At 32.4% G+C, this 23154-nt stretch overlaps 1 non-coding gene and 1 pseudogene across 1 annotated transcript; both read right to left on the bottom strand.

Annotated features, from left to right (window-relative positions):
- Positions 1-23154, bottom strand: part of LOC149202575 (ruBisCO large subunit-binding protein subunit beta, chloroplastic-like) — a 115232-nt pseudogene that overhangs the window by 3589 nt on the left and 88489 nt on the right.
- On the bottom strand, positions 11188-11259 carry TRNAV-UAC (transfer RNA valine (anticodon UAC)). The gene has a single exon. It is a non-coding gene; the product is annotated as a tRNA-Val (tRNA).

The following is a 23154-nucleotide window of genomic DNA, read 5'->3' as shown; positions in this document are numbered from 1 at the left end:
TAACTTAGTTAGTTAATCACATACTTGATAATATAAACTACACATCATGCAAAGAATCAACATCATAACAATAACACAATATACAATCACATCATTGACCACCGATATACCTTGGAAATCCCGTAGAGTGAAAACCAACAAACATTTAATTTTATGAAATGTTCGTGAGGGTGTTCACCCCCCCACTTAATGACTTGCAAGAAAGTCCATACCTTGACCATTGTCATAAAATCTTACAAAAGAATATTATTGTAAATACAATATAACTAGGTAGAACTATTACAATAATCATGATATCATTTACCCACAAACTCACGAACATTATGTCTTTGCAACTTGGTTATTTCCATCAATGGATTATCTCACAGTTGACATTCCTTCAATCAACATGAGCCACTAATGCATTACTTGCCACATAATCTATCTTTCACATACGTCGCATTATTTTTCTATAACTGGTATTGTGAGTAAACTTTGATATCATGATTAATTCAAATAGTGATTAGACCAATAACAAATATTTATTAGTGATGCTTCAAAATTAATTCATGTGCATTCATAAAACATAATTAAAATATCATGACATGCCTTCTTTAACAATATTACACATGCATTAGTTAAAAGCACTTATGTGTTAAAGCATGTCTATCTATTTTTATCTGTGTATGGTTATGACACATGTCTCTCCATCCATAACTCGCATGTGTAAATAAATGAATACATAAAGATAACCAAAGTATGCTCACTTGTTTCTATTCCACATCTATCACGAGAAGGGAAACATCTACCTTTGCCCACAAAAAACAATAATATTAAATAACCTCCATGGTTATTATCCATTCTTCACATAAGAAGAGATAAAATATCTCCAAGGTAAATACCACATTAACTATTATTCCCCTCACATAAGTTCACATTCTTTTAGAGAGAAAACCACTACAATTTTCCATATTCTTTTAAAGGAACTAACACATTAGTTATGATCTCCATGCATATAATTACATAAACTTTATCAAAAGAAACTAACCCCTCAGTTTGTACTTTTGGTGCGTGAAAATATGTATCATTTTCCAAAATAATTAACCCAATAGATATTATTCTTATGTATTCAAATGCATGTCTTCTCCAAAAAAGAGGTTAAAATAATAGATACTATTCTTGTGCATACAACTGTTTTTTTCTTTCCAACATCATTTTTCCCAAAGGAGAGCTATTTACAATAGCTATTGTACATGAACAACACATGCTCAATTCCAAAATGGAGCTAACATAATAGTTGTGATTTCTTGCAAGCAACGTACATCTTTCTTTCCAAAAGAAGCTAATTAAATCTTTAATGCGAAAACACATATTCCATTCAAGTAAAATCATTATAGTCTATGTGTGTATAAGCACATGTTCTTTAATAAAGTAACACAATAGGTAGTCTTTCAAGAACCTAACACCACAGTTATTCTTCTTATTCATGCATATGCATGTGTTTTTCTAAAGAATCATTCAAAAGAAAGCTTAACACAATAGATCATGCAACTACAAGTTTTATTTACCAAGAATCTAATACATTAATACATGCAAAAACATATCTCTTTTTTTTAAGAATTTTAACACAACAATTACTCTTTTTTCCTACATGCAAATATATATTTATTTTCCAATGACGCTAATTATTCTTTTTCCAAACAAATAGCCAACTTAATGGCTATTATGCAAAAATAAATAAATAAATAAAAATTGTTAAAAAACTCATTTCTATCATTTCACACATAAAATACATATGCAATCTTTCCTTAAAAAAAATTAGCATGAATAAAAAATCCCTTCTCAAATCTCAAAAATAATTATAATAATTATCTTTTATGCAAAATATTTATATGAAGTCTTTTTCAGGAAACTTACTTATCTCTTTCGACTCGAGCTTGTCATGCATTCCATCCCCTTCCTCGTGCCCTCGGCTGAGATTGATATACTGACAAAAACAATATGTTCCTCATGCCCTCGGCTGACATTGATATACTGACAAAAACAATATGTAGAATATGGAACACGCGCTTAGAAAGAGCCAAATATGGGAATTAAAATAAGCAATATAAATGGTCTCCATCCTTTGCATGCACATGGCCACTGAGCTGGTTAACATGTACTCTTTCCTTTGAATCTCGATCCTCTGCGAAGTACTACTACCAATACCTAGTACCAGGCCTGGAATTTGACGTCCTGTAGGACACATTTTGCATTTCAGAAAGTATTTTACAATTGCTCGAATTTTTTTGACGTCAACTTTGACGTGCAATATAGATGAGATACCAATCAAAATGACGTCCGATTTCAAATTGAAATCATCAAAATCCTTTCTAGCTACGATTTTTGTGAATTTTATCTACGTATGAATAAATTTATTCGTTCACTTGCAGTCATTACAAGTTTCGCAATAATTTTTTTGTTTTTGGCCCTTCGGGTAAGGACGCCAACATTCAATGCTGCAATATCAATATCATATCTCACAAGATTAGCGACTAATAAATTTTCAATGTGATATGAAATAAGGATTTTGCAGGGAACTTACTTTGCAACTCAGTGTACTATTATTGAGAGAGACACAGTTGTCAAAGTGTGCCAGACAAAGGACTGCGTCACCAGATGTGTGAATAATACTTGCCTACAGAATTGAACTGAAACACTATCAATATCATGGAAATGAAGCTTGCAATATCTGCATCGACATTGGTGATTATTTGAACTGTAAACAAATGAATTCAGTAAGAATAGGGGTAAATTGGATTGGAATTTGATGGAGCTTGAAGCATAATTGAAGAAATTGAGCTAAGAACGGGGAGCTAAATCACCTCGCTCCAGGAGCCGAATGCTTATTCCTCGTGGATTCCAACATGTTAAAACATTAAAAGAATGGCCTGAACTGAACGATAGGAAGAAGGATCCAATTAAGGAAGCAACGATGTTGATAGTTGAAGCCTCTATTTCTTACTGCACTCAAATTAACGCCTTCAAATTTTCTAGGTGAGTACTCAAACTGGAAACCATATGTTTTTAAGATAGCCGTGTGTGTGTATATGTTTAATTTTCTAGGTGAGTAGTGGACACACAATGTTTTTCAGATAACCACGTGTATATGTTTTAACAATAAAATTATCTATATGGAAGCTAAAAACAAGTCAGAGCCTCCTTGTCCTATCCAAATATATCTACATGGTATTTTTCATGTTATATTTTTGTTGGAGTTACAACCTTTTTATCCACTTGGCCTGTAAAAGAAAAAATCTAAATGCAGTTTTCCCAATGTTAGGTTTTTCTCAGCCACTGTGAACAAAGAAGCAATGATAAATTTTAAAAAGAATTAACACAAACGTACATCAAAATTTTGAGCCAAACGAGTTTATGTCTTTATAAGACCATGACGCGTGCATGAAAACCACCAGCTACATTATCCACACTATCTTAATGCAGGGAAATTGTGATAACTAGTGAGAAAAATGTCATTTTAAATATTTTTATTATTTTGGAGTTTGTAAAAGATTTTGATCTTTTTATGTTTAAATATTTTTGCAACCGTTGGAATCGAAGAACCAAGGGAAAAAATTATTAGGCTTTTGGAGTGGAAAAGGTGATTTAACTCCCTGCTCCTCATTGAATGTTGATTGCTCATGGATTCCATTGAGGTATTTTAATTTATAGATAATTTTCCACTACACCTTTTTATATTCCTTGGAAAACCTTGGAAATATTCCTTGGACTCTTCACTCAAACAGTCCTTTCTTTATTTTTGTAGATTTATTCATATTATTTTTCATAGTTGTATGAATTGATTTATCATTATATTTTATCCTGTTAATTTTATATTGTAATGGTCGAGAAGCTTTTACATCAACCTCGAATGATAAATGCGTCATAGGTTTAAACTTGGAATTTGGTTGCCTATATGAATATGGTCATGCCTCGTATGGTTTTAAAGTTATTAAGGGGTTCTATGTGTTTAAGTTTGTTGGGTATTTATCTTCGTGTTCCCAATTGATTTTAAATAAAATAAAAAGTGACAGGCATGAGTGTTCATATATGATCAAAAAAAACCATTGAGAGTGTTAGGTCAGGTCGGTGGGGTAAAGAATCTATATGGATTTTGACACAATTTTTTTCCAAGAATATGTATGGTTGTATGTTATCTAGAAACACATGTTAACTTAAGAAAAAACAAGGCACTGTCAGAGGAAGATTAATGAAAGTTGAGATGCAAAATTAGTTTAAAGAGAGTAATTTTTAGCTAAGGGAAGGGAGACACTCACAAATTTAGGTAGAACTTAAAATAAAAAGAATGAAAAATACAAAAAAAACACCAAATTTTCATTTAATGAACAAAAGGGATTTGAAATTCTAGGCGTGCCAGGTAGCAATGCAGGGCTTGGATTGGTACATTTGTCAAAATATATGTGCAAAGAATCCATAAATAAAAAGAGCGAGGCGGTGAGACGTTGACCTTATCAGTGGCTCCCAGTACAGCCTTTGGATTTGTTTGCAGTTTTAGATTCTTGGTTGCACAAAGATTTGAACTTGCAGTAGATTGCTAAATTTTTTGACGTTAGAGTGGGATGAATCCCAATCCATAATCCCCAATAAAATCAACAACAAAAGGATTTAACGTTAGAGTGGGATGAATCCCAATCCATAATCCCCAATAAAATCAACAACAAAAGGATATGGCTATTCTACAATAGTTTCCACGATACTGAACCTTAACTACTTCATGGTATCAAAAAATCAGAAGTTAAATAATTTACTTAGGTTAATAAATGAGGTATGATATTTAAGCTCGCAAGGATATTATAGTTTGGATGAGTTTTGTATATTTAGTTTAGTATTATTTGAATTTTGGAGTAGATACAATTAGTTAAGCACTTGATTGTGGACTCATTGTAAATATATAAAAAGTATTTTGTTGAAATGAATATCCCACTCCATAATCCCCAATAAAATCAAGAACAAAAGGATATGGCCATTCTACAATAGTTTCCACGATACTAAACCCTAACTACTTCATGGTATCAACAAATCAAAAGTTAAATAATTTACTTAGGATAATAAATGAGGTATGATATTTAAGCTCGCAGGGATATTATAGTTTGGATGAGTTGTGTATATTTAGTTTAGTATTATTTGAATTTTGGATTAGATACAATTAGTTAAGCACTTGATTGTGGACTCATTGTAAATCTATAAAAATTATTTTGTTGAAATGAATAAATGATTTTTTCTTATTTCGATTGCTTATGTGTTTTTAGTGTTAAAAAATATTTTTTTCCATTAAAAGATGTTGTAATGCGAGAGAATGTAATTCTGTCAATACTTTGAATTGATATATTACAGTTAAAAATTAATAATTATTAAAAAAACGATTGAGATGACTGTTATAAATAAAATATTTTGACATTAATTTAATAATTTATAAGTGTATGTATAAATTAATTAAAAAGTATACCTCGATGGGGTGTTTGATCCAGGAGTATTGACTTTTGGAGGTGGGTAGGTACGCTCTCCAAGTGAAGCTCTAACATGCCATGATGAGACCTAAGGACAAGTGAGATTTGGCCAGTCGGGTGCCTGGACCCTTCGAGAAATGGATGTGCCATAAATTGGGAGCAATGACCTTCGTTTGGAAAATGTTTTAGCAGTTAATGGGAGTAATAGAAGGTGGCAAGGTGGTACATGAGTATGCACAGGGGCTTTACATATGCATGTCGGCTCTTTGGTGCAATGTAAGAACAATCATGTATGTCATGAGGAGGGAAGTTGACCAGGTCACGATTAGGTGAAGGAGTTTGGATCTGGGACCCTAGTGCGAAAAAATGACGTGGTGTAGTGTGGTGCAGGTGGATGCAACCCGACATTACAGCAGAAGAGATTTAGATCAACTCTAGAACTCTTGTTGACTAGGTAAGTGGTTGATTTTTCACCTCCATATTCTAGAGTTCAATAGCTTGTGGGATGAGTCTCTTGTTTGTCTGGGATTTCACTTATGGTAGTTTCTAGAATTTCTTGAGGGGAATTAAAAAAAGTTATCTTTTATTTTATTTTGGTGGAACTTGTATGGATTAACTCTGAGGGTGAATTCTAGAACCTATCGTGCGTTTGGCGTTTCCGTTGAGAGCATAATCCTCTGGTGGTGATGGTTTCAGTGCTTTGGCAGAGGTATTAGATTTTGGGAGGGCCTTTTTTGGAAAGGATTTGGTTTTGTTCGAATGGTCCAGGGACATAATCCATGTTTCTTCTCGATGGGTGGGGACAAAAGGGTTTGTTTGTAAAATTTTACCAATAATCCATTTTTTCTGAAGGTGGCAAAACCTATCAAACTCAGGTGTCAAACCAACAGTGAGGACAGCCATCTCTAGCTGCTATCCGCAAATGTTGGTTTGACTCATCACCGTTATCAAGGAAAACCACGCCACCTGTAATAACCCGCTGGTGGTCCGTAAGGGAGCAGGCTTTCACTCCTGCCAGATGCCTCTGGGTCTTGGGCGTTAACCTGTTTCCTTACGTCCGAGGAAGACGAGCTCTTATAATTCCTCTACATGTTTATATCTTTTATTTACTTTTAAACAACAAAAAGAATATATATAATATCACATAATTTTTTTCATAATGATAATAAAGTAATTCACATTTTCATACTATAAATTATTGGATTTAAAAAATTATAAATAAAAAATTATTATATTTATTTTATTTAAAAGTATTTTTAAAAATAATTAATAAATAATAATAATTATTATCAATTATATAATATCCTAAATTTTATATTAAAAAATAATATTTGAGTGTTTCATAATAAGCATCAAAACAATTTACCTATTATACTGGGCCTGGAGTATGCCCCAAAATGCTTCTGCTTGGCTAAGAGCTCGTCTTCCTCGTACGTAAGGAAACAGGTTAACGGCCCAAGACCCAAGGCATCTGGCAGGAGTGAAAGCCTGCTCCCTTAAAAAATTATTTAGGTGGCGTGGTTTTCCTTGATAACAGTGATGTGTCAACTGACATTTGCGGATAAGCCAATAATGGCTGTCCTCACTGTTGGTTTGACAAACTGAGTTTGATATTTTTCCACCTTTTAAAAAAAAAAAAAATTACTAAAAATAAAAAATAAAAAATAAATAAAAATAAATAAAAATTTACCTATTATACATCAAACAATTTACCTATTATACATCTCATAATGTTTAAGTTGAAAAAATCATAAAAAATAATTAAATTATAATTTTATTCTTAATTATTATTATTATTAATTATAGAATCATTAATATATTAGTTAAATATGTATATATTTTTAGAGACATTTAAGAGTATTCTTAATATTGAAGATTTATTTTTACTTTATCATGCAGCTTTACTCTCACTTTATCATGGAAATTCTTAAATTATAAATAGCTCTTTTTATAATAGGTCAGTACCATAGTTTTATGAATATCACATGCCTAATATTACATATGTTGACATAACAATTTTTTAATTAATTAACTTAAATAAGTTAATTAAAAAAACATAATTAACTTGAAAATAAATCTTAATCTAATTTGTAAATACTACTACAAATATCTCAACATATTAAAAAAAAAATCTCTACTATTTACCTAACAATTATCATTAATTAAATTTAAATTAGAGAAAACCTATTATAAAATTAACAAGTTTATAAAAAAAAAAATCTCTACTATCTACCTAACAACGATTATCATTAATTAAATTTAAATTATAAGAAACCTATTATAAAATTAAAAAAATTAACAAGTTTAGCAGCCAGAGATGGCTGTCCTCACTGTTGATTTGACCCCTGAGTTTGATAGGTTTTGCCACCTTCCAGAAAAAAAAAAAAAAAAACAATTACTATAATTTCTTTTAAATCATCATGTTTTCATAATGATAATGAAAATAATTTTTCCCTGCGTTATAATCCCGATTGAAAACTTAAAAGCATTTCTACCGGTCTTATGAGGAAGTTGTATGGTGCATTATGATTAAACATGCTACTCTCGTGGAAGTTGCATGGTGCGTTATGATGAAACATGTTGGCCTTTCGTTGGTTGCTTTAGGTTAAGGAGGTTTGTGGTGCGTTATGATGAAACATGTTGGCCTTTCGTTGGTTGTTTTAGGTTAAGGAGTTTTGAGCTTTAATTAATATTTATTAAAAAAATAATGGATATGGTAGTAAATTAGTGAAAATACCTATCTTATAAGGTAATTTAATGTTGTGCATATTTCGAGTGCATTTTTTTTCAATTTTTGAATGTATTATGAATTTTTTATTTTTTATTTTTCTATTATTACCTTTAATGATTGAAATCGAGTTTTTTTATTTATTTTTTTCTATCATTATCATTAAAGATTAAAATCGAGTTTTTTTAATCATTTTCAACGAGTTTTTTTTTTGGGAAACTAGTTGTTGTTTTTTTTGAAAAGCCATGGTTATGATTTTAATATAATTCCTTTACTTATTTATTTTATTAATGTGTAAAGTATTTTTTTTAGTAAAGTTGATTTAAATAATTAATTAGTAGATATTTTTGTTAAAAACACTATTAATAAAATTAAAATTAAGCATCCAGGTGGTTAAGAATTTTTTATAGATAATTATATTGATTGGAATGTTATGTAAGGTTTTGTCAAAAATTATTATTTTATTTAGATTTTTGCTTTTAAAGAAATCTTTGTTTTTTATCATTAGGATTTATCTATTTTCTTTTCTATTCTTGGATTTAGAACTATATTTAAAGTGATTTCTCTCAAATTTGGGTTAAATATGTAACTACAAGCAATGTCTTTTTCTTACCAACAAAGAGTGTGGGTTAATATCTTTTGATAGAGTTTTTAAATTTCATTCAAGACAATGCTAACAGATCTAGAGAAGTTGGTGTAACACCCCTAGGTATTGTGAACAATGTAGTTATTCCTTACTGTTTAAGTTTGGAAAATCATGAATGGAAGAACAATACAGTAATAATATTATTAAAATAAGAATTGATGGATTTATTTAGAGAGGAAATTTTGGCAATCTGGGAATTCACGGGAAAAGGCCAGGAAAGAGGTTTTCAAGTACCATGCAGTTATGATAGTTATTACTTTGTCTTCCTCCCTAGAGAGGAAAAAATCTCAATAGGAAAGGGGATGCCTAGGAAAGCAAAAGGGAGAGCCTGGAGGCATGGGAAGAAAGAGGGAATTAGTGTGAAATCTCTGGCAGGATGTTTTCAATAAGGTTCTCTTGAGATGGTTACGAACCAACAGAGACCTCACGAAGAAATCTTAGTTGAGTGGAACCCTGATGCTAAAGAACTGACCCAAGGAGTCACTATCTACTTTGTTACTCTGGATACTTAATTGATCGGGGGGAGAACGTGAATGTAATTGTCGGTTCTTGTGGCTGGGAGGAGAGGCCGAATTTTCATGGGTGTCCCTGGTTGCAAAATATCTAGATAAGTGAGAAAGGAATCATAAACTAGTATATAATTGCAGGGTATACAACAATAAATTCTTTATATGAATGTCTTCTTCTAAGTATGAATTAATCTTGTTGTATATTATTAGTAATCCCTTGGGTTTATAATATTAATGTCTTAGGTTTATAATATTAATAATCCTTTAGGTTTATTGATCGCTAGGGTTTATAATATTAACAATTTCTTGGGTTTATTAATCCCTTAGGTTTTTAATATTAACTCCTTTGGTTTATAATACTAAATCTTTGGGTTTATAATATCAATAATCCTTTGGGTTAATTATATTTATCCCTTGGATATATCAATCTCTTGATTTTATTAATATTAATAATCCATAGGTTTTATTAATCCCTTGGGTTTATATTATTAATAATTTAGACATATTAAACCTATTAAGAACATTGTGACACTATCCAATGTTTCAATGTCACAATTATTATCGAACTACCTCAATGTCCAACATCGCAGTATGACAAGCACCATCACAACACAACAAGTAGTGTCACAATCATTGTCACAATGATACGTTACATTATAAATTATTCAATGTTGCATTGTGACAATAAAAGAATTAGGGTTTAATATTCTTGTTTATAATATTGGGTCTAATCCAAGGGTTTAATATTAATCCCTTATGTTTATAATGTTTATCCCTTGGGTTTTTAATCCGTTGGGTTTATAATATTAACAATCCACATGGTTTATTAATCCATTGAGTTTAACATATGAATTCCTAGGGTTTATTAATCCCTTGTGTTTTTAATATTGATCCCTTGTGTTTGTTGATCCCATAGGTTTATAATATTTATCCCATGCATTCTTAATATTGATCACTTGGGTTTGTTGATATTTTAGGTTTATAATATTTATCCCTCGGATTTATAACATTAATAATCATTTAGGTTAATTCAACATCGCAGTTTGACAAGCATCATCACAAGACAAGAAATAGGTTCACAATGATTTTCACAATGATACATTACATTGTAATTTACTCAATGTCACATTGCGACAATAAAATAATTAGGGTTTAATATTCTAGTTTATAATATTGGGTTTAATCTAAGGGTTTAATATTAATCCCTTAGGTTTATAATTTGTATCCCTTGGGTTTATTAATCCATTGGTTTTATAATATTAACACTCTCTAGGGTTTATTAACACTACTACATAAAGGAGGGTTTTAAGACAATATTTGAGACAATTTTTGGGTAAATTGTCTTAACTTAAGACAAAAAAAAACTTGTGTATTGTCTTAAATATTGTCTTTAAGCGGGTGTCTCAAAAATTATTGTCTTAAAGATTATTGTCTTAAAAAATAGTGTCTTAAATATTATTGTCTTAAAAAATATTGTCTTAAAGATTATTGTCTCTATAAAGGCAATATATAACACAACCATTACTATCTCTCTGGAGACAATTTCATTTTTGTCTCTCTGGAGACAATTTAATTTTTGTCTCTCTGGAGATAATTTCATTTTTGTCCCTCTAAAGACAATAATCAGATTAGAGACAATATGTCCTTAATACTAGCTATTGTCTCTCTAGAGACGATAAATTTTTATTTAAAGATTACTTTTGTCTCTTTAGAGACAATATAAAACAATGAATCTAGAAATATCTCACCATTGAAATAAATCAATATAAAAAAACATCTAATTAAAAATGAACTACAAAATCATTGATTAATTCATGTTAGTGCACAGTGGAATCGAACCACCAACCTCCTGCTTGTAAAGCAGACGCTCTTCCATTGAGCTAGCACACTTTAAAAAATTATGTGAAGAGTTATGGAAATCCTTAAAATTACATTTATATTCATTGATTTATATAATAAAAAAAATTGCAGCTACACTATGAATTTCAAACAAAAAAATTTGCATATTTCAACAGAATTGAGTGAAAATAAATAAAAGTGAGTGAAAAATGGCAAGCAAGTTTCCTGCTTTTCCTCTCTATAAACTATAGATGGAAATGATAAGGAATTCGCAGTGCAATCAACACTTTGCTATGAATTTTTTCTTTTCAAACTTTTAAACAGACACTTACCTTTTCTTAAAAAAAAATCAATTGGAAATGAAATATCACTTGTCGTTCACATATCTTTAAAGATTCTACAATCCATCAAAAGCATTTACTTTGTCAAGCGAAATTTACAAAAAATCATATACCATTCACCTTAAAATACCTCTTGGATCAGATCACACATTGCCCAACCTATCAAACACATATATCTCAATAAAAGAAATAGATTAGAAAACTTAGTGCCATCACCCATCAAATCTACCAGAAGCAAATGCTCAGCGTATCAAACAATAATGAATGTTAAAGACCCTATAGTGAAAGGCAAAGCAAAAAAAATAATTGAGGACTCAATTTTCCATAATACCCAAGTGCAATTTACCCATGTAGAAGGCCCCACACAGTTGGACATCATATAATAACTAAAAAAAATAATAACCTGAATACAAACATCCCATGCAAGACTAGTGATAGAACAACCCAGAGTGCACCAGGACATTTTCAATTCATTTGGAGATTGATTTCTGCAGTCTCATGAAAGAAAAAAAGTTTTGCAGTTGGAACCCATTTCTAACATTCAACACAACTAGAGATGAATAGCCAAAAGAGAGCAGCTCAATGCACCCTATGAAAATTTCACTTTGTTTTCCATTTTTCTGCATTATATCATATAGACATGTTATGCTCAATTGAAAAAATAGTTGGAACCCATTTCTGACATTCAACACAATTGGAGATGAATAGCGAAAAGAGAGTAGCTCAACGCACCCTATGAAAATTTCACTTTGTTTTCCATTTTTTTGCATTGTATCATATAGACATGTTATGCTCAAATGAAAAAATGATACATCACCACCACCACAGCAAAATATCATTGTTTCAATCCGATCCAAACTTATTTCATCAGCTACATAGGTTTACACACACATGTATCTTATGATAGAAGAGAAAAAGTCTCTGCTAGGTACTGGAGACTCTATATTCAATCTCAGAGATCAAAAGTAGAAGGAAAAAATAAATCCAGGGCTACAACTTCACTATATAAGTGGGGAAAGGGAAAAAAAAGTGATACAATGAATCTGGTTCTTCCTCAATGTGAATGAAACTATGAAATTACAAATACGTAATGTAGGAATATTCTGCTTGTCACGGAGAATCCAACTTAAACTTTATCCACTAATTCCTCCAAGAAAGCTTTCCAACAACTAATAAAAAAATGAATGCAAGAATAAGCCAACTATCAACAACCATATAGGTAAGGCAAGTCAACCCTTTCCTAAGGGCATGTATTGAATAGAATTACAAGCTTTTTCAATTAAGTCCAGCAACCTTGTTAGATCCTTTGGGGGCAGTGACTAGACTGAGAGTACCCCAGGTGACCAGGCCACTATGACCTTATCATAAATGTGCAGAATGTAATTGAGACCAAAAGGGATGTAGGAGTGCAACATGCTATAGTGAAATACCGTCAGGTCACCAGGCCATTATGAACCTAATCGTAAACAGCTAGATTGTAACTGATCAAGAACTGTCGCACAAAATATTACATTTTTTGAACCCCAAGCTTTACCAACTCACACCTAAACAATAAATGGATATGGAAAAAAAACTGAAATAACTAATTTGAGGATGTTCTAGTTTCAATTTTTCCTTGAAATAATTTCCCCAACACTATTGGAAAAACAACATATGTAAACCAATCAAAATTTCCATATCCAAAAGACTGAAAGAATATGAAGATGAAGTGTGGGTTTACTGAAAAACCGCTCTTTTCCTCAAACCCACTCTTAAGGGTTGTAACAAATCATTCTCAAGCAACCCACGGACAAGCAAAAATTCAATCAATCCACAGATGCACCAATAAATCAAAAAAATAATACATAGAGAAAGGAATGGGCAAAAGGTTTTAAAAAAAGATAAGAAAAAAACCAATTTAAAAATAAATAAAATAAAATAACCCCAAAAAGTAGTTTTTAGAGTGCATGAGAACTTACCCTCTCAAGCTCATCCTGGATTTCCTGCAGCTTTTCAATGGAGAGAACAAGCTCACTATCTATGTGCTCTTCCTCTTCCCCTTTTGATCTCTTGGACTTGTCCATCCTACTCAGTCCAACTAACCCAAAATTCCTAAAAATCGAACAGAGTCAAAGCCACAGGTAGAGTAGTGAAGAGGGAATGGTACTAGCATTCATTATTACCTCCAGAAATGTTGCACAGTCCATCATGCCATCCTCAATGAAGAAAACTTCCAAAGCTTAAAATTTAGATCCTCGAATTCATTGTTACCTCCAGAAATGTTGCACGCTCCATCCTGCCATCCTTAGTGAAGAAAAATTCAAATGGAATACTATCACTAAAATACCAAACAAGTTGTTGATTATTTTTTACTTCCACCTAGGAAAGAACGTTTTCCAGTTCAGGAGATATGTTTTGAAACAATACATTGGCAGGAGTGTGTGTGCTGAGCTCCCAGGCTACAATGGTGGCACCTAATTTACCAAAAATGAAACTTAGAAAAAGGACTCAAAATATATGTGCATCTACATCCTATTAAACTAGAAATATTTATAGTAAATAGAACTAATATCTCAACTATTTTCACATTTTATGAACTACACCTGTAGAGGTCTAGACTCCAGCAACTGCAAGACCGAAAGAGTTATTCTAAAACTTCAAGCTGTAAAAAGTTTGACCATCGCACCATATAAGTTTCCCATTGATATTATGGCCTTGACTTACTGATGATGCAAGTAAAATAGGGAATGGAGGCTTGCACAAAGCATTAACCAAATATCACAAGTTCCTTTAATCAAGTTGACGCTTATCATAGTAAATAGAATTCACATCTAACAACAATAAAGCCAACCTTTTCCATTTGTTCTTTACAAAATGAAATGGAATTGTCTATCTAATACCCACCTAGAGCCTACTGCTCATCAATCTCTAGGGACAAGTGAATTGCCTAAACCTATGAAATAACCAAGAAGATCTAGGACAAGAGCTGTAGGTGGAGTTGCTGCTATGTGTACTGCTTTTGATTGAACATTGGGATATTTGGCAGGTGAAACATTGATGTCTGTCTCAGTGGCTGATAATTATTCATATGGAAGATAACAGTTAACTTGCAAGTTTGGAGGTAACAGGTACAAGGTACATACGGAAAGACATATGGGAGGTAACCTGTACAAGCATAAAAGGGCTTAGAAGAATATATGTGTGCTATGACTTCTCAGCAACATCAAGGAAAGACTCAATTTCAAAAGTAAATTCTTTAATGATCTCTATACCTATTAGTTACCACTTCAAATAGAAGTGTTGAGCATGACAACTGCCAAAAAAACATATTATTATTATACATATTAGAAGAAAACTCCTTGAACTAAGCATAAAATATAATACTTATACTGGAAAAACCTATACAAATGCAAACATCTCAAATAGTGACAGGTGAACATAAGCCTTTTCATGGAAATAACTTACCACTTCTCTGGTATACATTTTATAATCCAAACTAAATCCCAAACCTTAAAATACTGGCCATTCTTGAACTTATTTTGTTCTCGTTCTCTAGCTCAAAATGGTGAGCCCCATGCTTGTGATCACAGGGCATAATAGAAATGCCAACCAACAACCTAGATGATGCCACAGTTGCAAATCCTTCTATGATAAGTATTTATTGTAGCTTTTCTGGAGGATATAGAGGATATAGAGTTTGTACCATGCATAAGCATGATACAAATGACTTTCTAATATCCAAAATATCTTTGTTAACTTTGAATAGTAGATTGTCATCATTTGAGGTTTAGGAATCTTCTTGACCATACACAAGGCCATGAATATCTTCTATAGAGTGAAAAGCTTCCTACATATCATATGCCATCCATCATAAGAAATAGTATAAGGCAAAAATATATTAAAAATAAAAATTTAGCTCACAGATTCTACAGTAGGTTCATGAAATTTCATTCAACCCAAAGCTTCCTCTACAATAGGGTATTCTCCAATAATTAATTCCTACAAGCTCAAACTATATCAACCTTCCCATCTAGACAAATATAATCCTATATCTAATTCAATGGATAACATTTTAGATTTCTAGCCCCCATTTGATAATGATACCTTCTTAAAGGTGTGCCAAAAATCTACTCAACATGACATTATAACTATTTACATCATGGGAAATATGGATAAACTCCCAACCAAAGTTAAATGTGTTGTGCCTTTTTCCCATAAGCATTTATTAGCATACAGTTTGTTGTTAACAAAAGACCCTTTGGATAGTGGGATACAACGTTTAGTTCTTGCAAGGGCATAAAAAAATCACCCTTAGACAATTGACTGCTAGCATCTTTACAACGGTTTTTGCTCACTAACTTGATATTTGTCTCACTGGAGTTTTCCTTGAGGGTCTTTTGCGCAACACTTTTCCTTAAGGTAAAAGTGTGTATACATTGTTGTATGTAATCTTGATCTTCCATATTATCAATACAAGAAGATACAGATCCACCAGTTGAATATGCAATAACTGCAAAATCAGACAACTCAAACTATTCACATTTTGTGTTTTCATCGAAGTTGGTTGTTGTTGCATGTTCTTCATCAGAATTTGTCCATATTTGTCCATACTGCTGTATTTTCTTTTTCTATAGTACAACCTTCATCCACACTACCCCCTTAATGAGATTTCTCCTCATTCATTTCTTCAACCTTATCCTCATTATACATCATACTGGACAATCATCATTCTAGTACAGAACAACCTTTGGATATTATTGGTGAATAATTATAGTTAATGGGTTCTCATGTAACGATTCCCAATACCAATGGAACAACATATAATTTGAATCACTCAAGTAATGAATCTCAATTAAACAATATTATAATCTAAATAAATTCTACCATAAATACACATTAAGAATGCTCTGCCTTGTAGATTTCAACACCCATGTATTCAATGGATTTATGGGAATGAAGGGAAATTGGAAAGCCAATGATATCCTACAGTTATGCATGGCCTTTTCTAGTACCTATGACCTCTTAGACAGCCAATATCGAGCTCAAACTCGCCACATTAAATGAAAATAATGCTCAAGGGAGAGGGAAATGACTCCAGTAGGTAGAAATCCACCCAAGAACACTTAAGAACACTCCAGGTAAGGAGAGAGAAATTCTTAATAGTCGTACAAAAACCAAATTAGCAACTCCTTGAGGAAATGCAACAGCTCCAGAACTGTGGCAGTTGATCTCTAACTCAACAAGAAAGTGGATTATGAGTAACTCAGAGCTGATGCATTTCATAGAGCATCAATCAATAAAGAGTTTCTGAATGATGCTAATAGAAATTCAATGGAGAATTATTTATTTCAGCCATGAGCACAAAGACAGGGAGCACATATACTATAACTAAGGACTAAGAATGATGATAACTCATACACCATAAGTTTATTATATCTTAGAAACATATATTAGATGAGAGCCTAGCACATTTCCTTCATTGTCAAAAGAGAGATGTCCATGTGAAAATTAACCCTTGCTCCATGTGAGACTATTGCAGCATAGCTGCTATGGGAAAATGAAGGAATTGTTCATGGCAGTTAAACACTGAATTGAGCTAGTTTCAGTTTTGTCAAATTAGGTCTATTTCATCTTGTCATAGGCAAAGATTGCATGACATTTCAACATTACAAAGGCACCAATCCAGGCAAAATCACTCTTTGTTTAGTTAAGTCAAAGCTCATGGACAATGATATCCAGGTGTTTTAGGTGAATTTTGAGAAAGCATGAGAAGATATTTCATGAAAATATTGATAAATAATCAATAGGTCTTTCAAACAGTAGTGAACCATAAAATTAGAACCCTAGAAAATATACAACTCCTAGTACCAAGGGAAACATGACCCCTCACAGATAATTCAAACATGACCAACTGTCCAAATTATAGCCTATACTTAAGTAGAAATTTATATAGCTTGCCGCTAATATTCCTAGAGAGCAATGGTTATCCCTCTGTACAAGCTAGTAAGATAACAGAGTTACATTCTAGTAATATCACTAGCCTTTTATGAATCATTACCCTATAATCAATGAGAGTGACTATGTTGATTCTAAGTGAATGCAATACACTTGTGCTAATCTAATGTGATTCATAATGCATAGTATAGTACTAATTAACTTCTCTCTCTGAATTTAGACTGAACCAATGTCAAACTTGATCGAAATGAATCAACAATGATGTGATGAATGCTAAGTATAGAGCTTCATCTAATGACTGGAAAATGACATTCAATTCAGGGGAAGCAACTAAATCATGCAAAAGATGTTAGGAACTAAATCTATGTGTATCAGAGCCCGGTGTTGAGCCAAATTTGTTCTTTAATTGTATGAAACATTTACTTGTTATGTGTCAGTGGCATGTTCATACTCACAACAGGTTTGGAGGACACAAAAATTGCAGCCTTCTAGCAGTTTGTTGGTTAAACTTTTCCTAGTTTTAGGGCTAGATTTAGAGTTTTTAGAGTAATGTTTCAACTTTTCACCATGGCCACACATCGTGGTAAGAAAACTAGCATGTATGTGATAAAGCTCCAATTTGCAGGAAACTAGGGTGCTAGCCACTATCTCGAGCCCATCCAAGGCCTCTCAAGTCTAGATTAGGTGTCTAGAATAATCGGACCCTGTAAAAAATCTGTGTGCTCTTGTTGAACTACCTTCCATGCAATTGAGCCATTGCTTTAGCCATGATCTTGCATGACACCGAGGAAGGTAATGAGTTTCCAAGCTCCAATGGTGTGCTTCTAGCTACATTCAGCTGTCTCACCCATTTTTTACAAAGAAAACATTTCTCATAACTATCCTTATTTTTCCTCATCATTCAGCTGTCTTACCCATTCTTTACAAAGAAAACATCTCATACCCATCCTTATTTTTCCTGATCTTTTCAAAATGATGTCATATGATTTGAAAGATCACATCCATGCAATGTAGTCATCTGCTTTTCTTCAATTTACCCCATTAAATCATTATTATCATAGATATCAAAACTCGAGATACCGTAATAACAAAATTTTAAACCATAAGTAAAGCACAATATCTAATATTTTAAAAGATTGAAAGGGTGACTCTACAACTACTATCCTCAATTTCTTGCTTTTTTAGCTTACATAAGGATTGTTTACCCCTTGATTGCCTCACAACCATTTTGAACAAGTGTGAGGAAAAACCTACATTGGAGGCCAAACTTTGCCCCAATCTTATCCATATACCTATCAGTAGGGCATTGAATATACTGGACCTATGTAGCAGCCATTCCTTACCATCAAGAGAATCTTTATGACATCAAGAGCAGCTCTATGAGTCTTGATGACATCAGGAGCAACTCTATTCTCATAAAGGGATTTTTTCAGTTGAAAAAGATGAAATTAAGGTATAGAATCTTTGTTTTTTAGCATGGGATCATTTTATTTCTTTCTTCTTGTAATCTCACATCTCACTGTGTATTCACTATCTATTAATAATTATTAAGGAATTCTATTTTCCTTACTCTAGTGCTTTTGTTTCCATAATGTTGTTTCCATAGCAATATTGACTAAAAGGTACAAGAAAATCAGAAAAGTACACACCAGATTCAGAATATCTAACCTAATTGAAAGATATGTCTTTATTAAAACCATGTGTTGTACTCAATATACCTATCCATCCATGTGTTGTACTAAATATACCTCTCTCTATAAGATTAGGTTGCCTCTCTATATAATTTGGATGGCATTCAAGTATCTTGCTTATGTTACCTCTATATAGTTTATATAGTCCGGATGACATTCAAATGTTTTGCATGGTTTACTTTGTGCTCTAGCCATGATTATCCATAATTATCTAGCTCCTGCCTTCCCCGGCAGGGACTAACACTGCCTCCAGCCCTTGTTTGTTGTTGTCGTGATTCCAAAATAAAGCACATCCATATTCTATTCCTTATTCTCTATAATCAATATTAAGCCTATGAATTCTGTTTTGTGAAGTAATTTTATATGGAATTGACACCCATTTAGGAATAGTCATATAAATTAGCTCTATTTTGTCATGAATACTATTGCTAATAATTATCTTCTATATCATCTATAAGCATCTTGTTTAGTATTTTATATACCCATATATTATTATAGTAATACAAAATAAAATTCATGTTAATATTTGAACCACCTACAATACTCACAACTGAGGACTTTAGCTATTAGTGTCTAACATGTAACATAGAACTTTGGCTTGCAAGTCCATGTTTGATTGGACCAGAGTCTATTGAAAGTCATATATTCAAAGATTTGATGGACATAATTTCAAAGGATTTGGTATAGAGCCAAACGAGTTGTAGTTTGTACAAGTTTGGCTCTAAAACAAGTGTTGAATGAGGGTTGAAAATGATAGTTGTCTTTTGACTGGAAGATAGAGGTCTGGTTATACTAGATCTATTGAAATGAAAAGGTCACAAGATTTTACATGGAATTATTTCATAGGATTTGGTATAAATTTGAAGGAGTCATATCATGTATGAATTCAAAACTTTTGATTGACATATCCAATTCAAGAAGGATTGAATACATTGGAAAGTGGGGATTTTAATATTTTTGTTTGACATAAAAACTTCCTCTGACTATTAATAAAACTTAATGACAAAGGTTTTATATGAAAAAAGGCAGCCTATTCTTCATCAGAATTTGTCCATATTTGTCCATGACTCCATACTGTTGTATTTTATTTTTCTACAGTAAAACCTTCATCCACACTACCCCCTAAATGAGATTTCTCCTCATTCATTTCTTCAACCTTATCCTCATTATACATCATACTGGACAATCATCATTCTAGTATAGAAAAACCTCTAGATATTATTGGTAGATAATTATAGTTAATGGGTTCTCATGTAACGATTCCCAATACCAATGGAACAACATATAATTTGAATCACTCAAGTAATGAATCTCAATTTAACAACATTATAATATAAATACATTCTACCATAAATACACATCAAGAATGCTCTGCCTTGTAGATTTCAGCACCCATGTATTCGATGGATTTATGGGAATGAAGGGAAATTGGAAAGCCAATGATCTCCTATAGTTATGTATGGCCTTGTCTAGTACCTATGGCCTCTTAGACAACCAAGATCGAGCTCAAACTCACCCTAGCAAATGAAAATAATGCTCAGGGGAGAGGGAAACGACTCCAGTAAGTAGAAATCCACCCAAGAACGCTTAAGAACACTCCAGGTAAGGAGAGAGAAATTCTTAACAGTTGTATAGAAACCAAATTAGCAACTCCTTGAGGAAATGCAATAGCTCCAGAACCATGGCAGTTGATCTCTATCTCAGCAAGAAAGTGGATGATGAGTAACTCAGAGCTGATGCATTTCATAGAGCATCAATCAATAAAGAGTTTCTGGATGATTCTTATAGAAATTCAACAGAGAATTATTTATTTCAGCCATGAACACAAAGATAGTACATTTACTACAACTAAGGACTGAGAATGATGATAACTCATACACCATAAGTTTATTATATCTTAGCAACATATACTAGATGAGAGCCTACCACATTTCCTTCATTTTCAAAAGAGAGATGTCTGTGTGCAAATTAACCCTACCTCCATGTGACACTATTGCAACATAGCTACTATGGGAAAATGAAGGAATTGGTCATGGCAGTTAAACACTGAATTGAGGTAATTTCAGTGTTGTCCAATTAGGGCTATTGCATCTTGCCATAGGAAAAGATTACATGGCATTTCAACATTGCAAAGGCACCACTATTGCAACATAGCTGCTATGGGAAAATGAAGGAATTAGTCATGGCAGTTAAACACTGAATTGAGCTAGTTTCAATGTTGTCCAATTAGGGCAATTGCATCTTGTCATAGGCATATCTAGATAAATAAAGGTTGCATTTCCATCTAGATATGCCCAGATAAATGAATCTAGATAAATATAGCATCATTCCTTCCATTTACACTATCATATACCCTCGATTCTTACTTTAGACAAATATACATTGAAATGCAGTAACCAAAATCCATCAACTAGATTCAGATTGCTCTAATGCTAATAATAGGGAATTGTTGCAAATAACTACCATGAATTCAGCATGCCAAACTTTACCTGGATAACAACAACTCCACCATAAATCTTGGTAATTCTTTCATTCAACTTTTCTTTTTCGTAGTCTTGTTCTGCAACCTGCAAAGAAAATGAGAATGATATCATTGGTGAAAACCTTCGATAAAATAGGTTGATAGGGAAGTTAAATATCAAGCCAAACATATTCTCATATTAAAGAAACCTTAAGTTATTTAAATTTAATGTCTGTAATTATTGTTGTATGTTCCTTCAGAGGCACATATATTCAAATTATAAACCGTGCATCAAAATTGTTTCTTTCTACACTCTTATCTTGACAACTCACAAATAAAATTTGAGATTAATACCATCATCATGAATGATATTAATGAGGAGATCCCTCCCCACAGGGTGATGGCCACTTTACTATATATGGTGGCTATACAGAGAAAACAAGACAATAATTTCAAGCCTCGATTTGCATAAAGAAACCTATTTAAGTTATAGAGAAATAACACACCTCTATCAAGCCTCTAATTTGAGACACTCTTTTATTAACACCTTCCTGAGTGCTCCCATCACCAACTATTGTTGTTGAATCCTTGGTAAGTACCACCTTGGCAGCAGTACCTAGAACCTTACTTCCAACTTTCTCCAAGGGAAAATCCAACTTCATCCTTGATAACAGTGCCTACACAGAGAAAAAATAAACAAAACAATATCTACATAAGATATTAGAAACTTGTGACCAAGACATGGTGGAAAGATTTTATTCTCAATACATCTCACTCAATGAGAATTTATCCTATTAACATGAAAAGTTGAACTTGTAGAGCAAATCCATTACCAAATAAAGATTGTTTCCATGAAAAATGATATAACACTACTTATATACACACCAAAATTTGTACTTAATCTCTTAGTGCATGTAAGTCCTTAATGTAGCTAAACTTGAAAAATAACTCTAGTGAATATAGAAATGTCAAAATGGGATGTGTCGAATATTGTTATATTGTGAAAGATGTTACCTCAACCAATTTCACAGTAGTACAAATTTACGAGAGTGATGAAATTTCTAAAGGAAAATTGTGTCCCCTTTTCCACTCTCTGAATCCAGGAGCTTTCAAAGCACCAATATTCAATCCACCACAAAGCTTGTTCACGACAAGAGTATCCAAGGCTTCTTGTTCAATGTCCTTGGCAATGATCAAGATTGGATACCCCCCACGAATGGCCTCTTCTAATATTATAATCAAGTCTAAGTTGTGATATTTTTTTCAACCAATAATAGTTGCAAATTATAATAAAATGTAAAGATGCAAGTTCATTTACTGATCACTGAATTTCAAAATGCAAGCGAAAATAAATAGAAATTTATCAACCCTCTTCACATGCTTAGTAGTGGTCATATTTCTTTCTAATTACTAGATCAATATTCTAAATCAAATATTATACAGATTCCAAAAATAATAGAAGGTTCATAAGGCACAAAATTTAAAATTCCATACAAAACTAGCACCAACCTCTATTGAA

Source organism: Pinus tabuliformis, chromosome 2_1, assembly GCF_031772625.1.
Source record: "Pinus tabuliformis cultivar Carrire ecotype Pingquan chromosome 2_1, CPIR1, whole genome shotgun sequence".
Lineage (NCBI taxonomy): Eukaryota > Viridiplantae > Streptophyta > Pinopsida > Pinales > Pinaceae > Pinus > Pinus tabuliformis.
The sequence above is the reverse complement of the archived record's forward strand: the minus strand, read 5'-3'. Positions and strand labels throughout refer to the sequence as shown.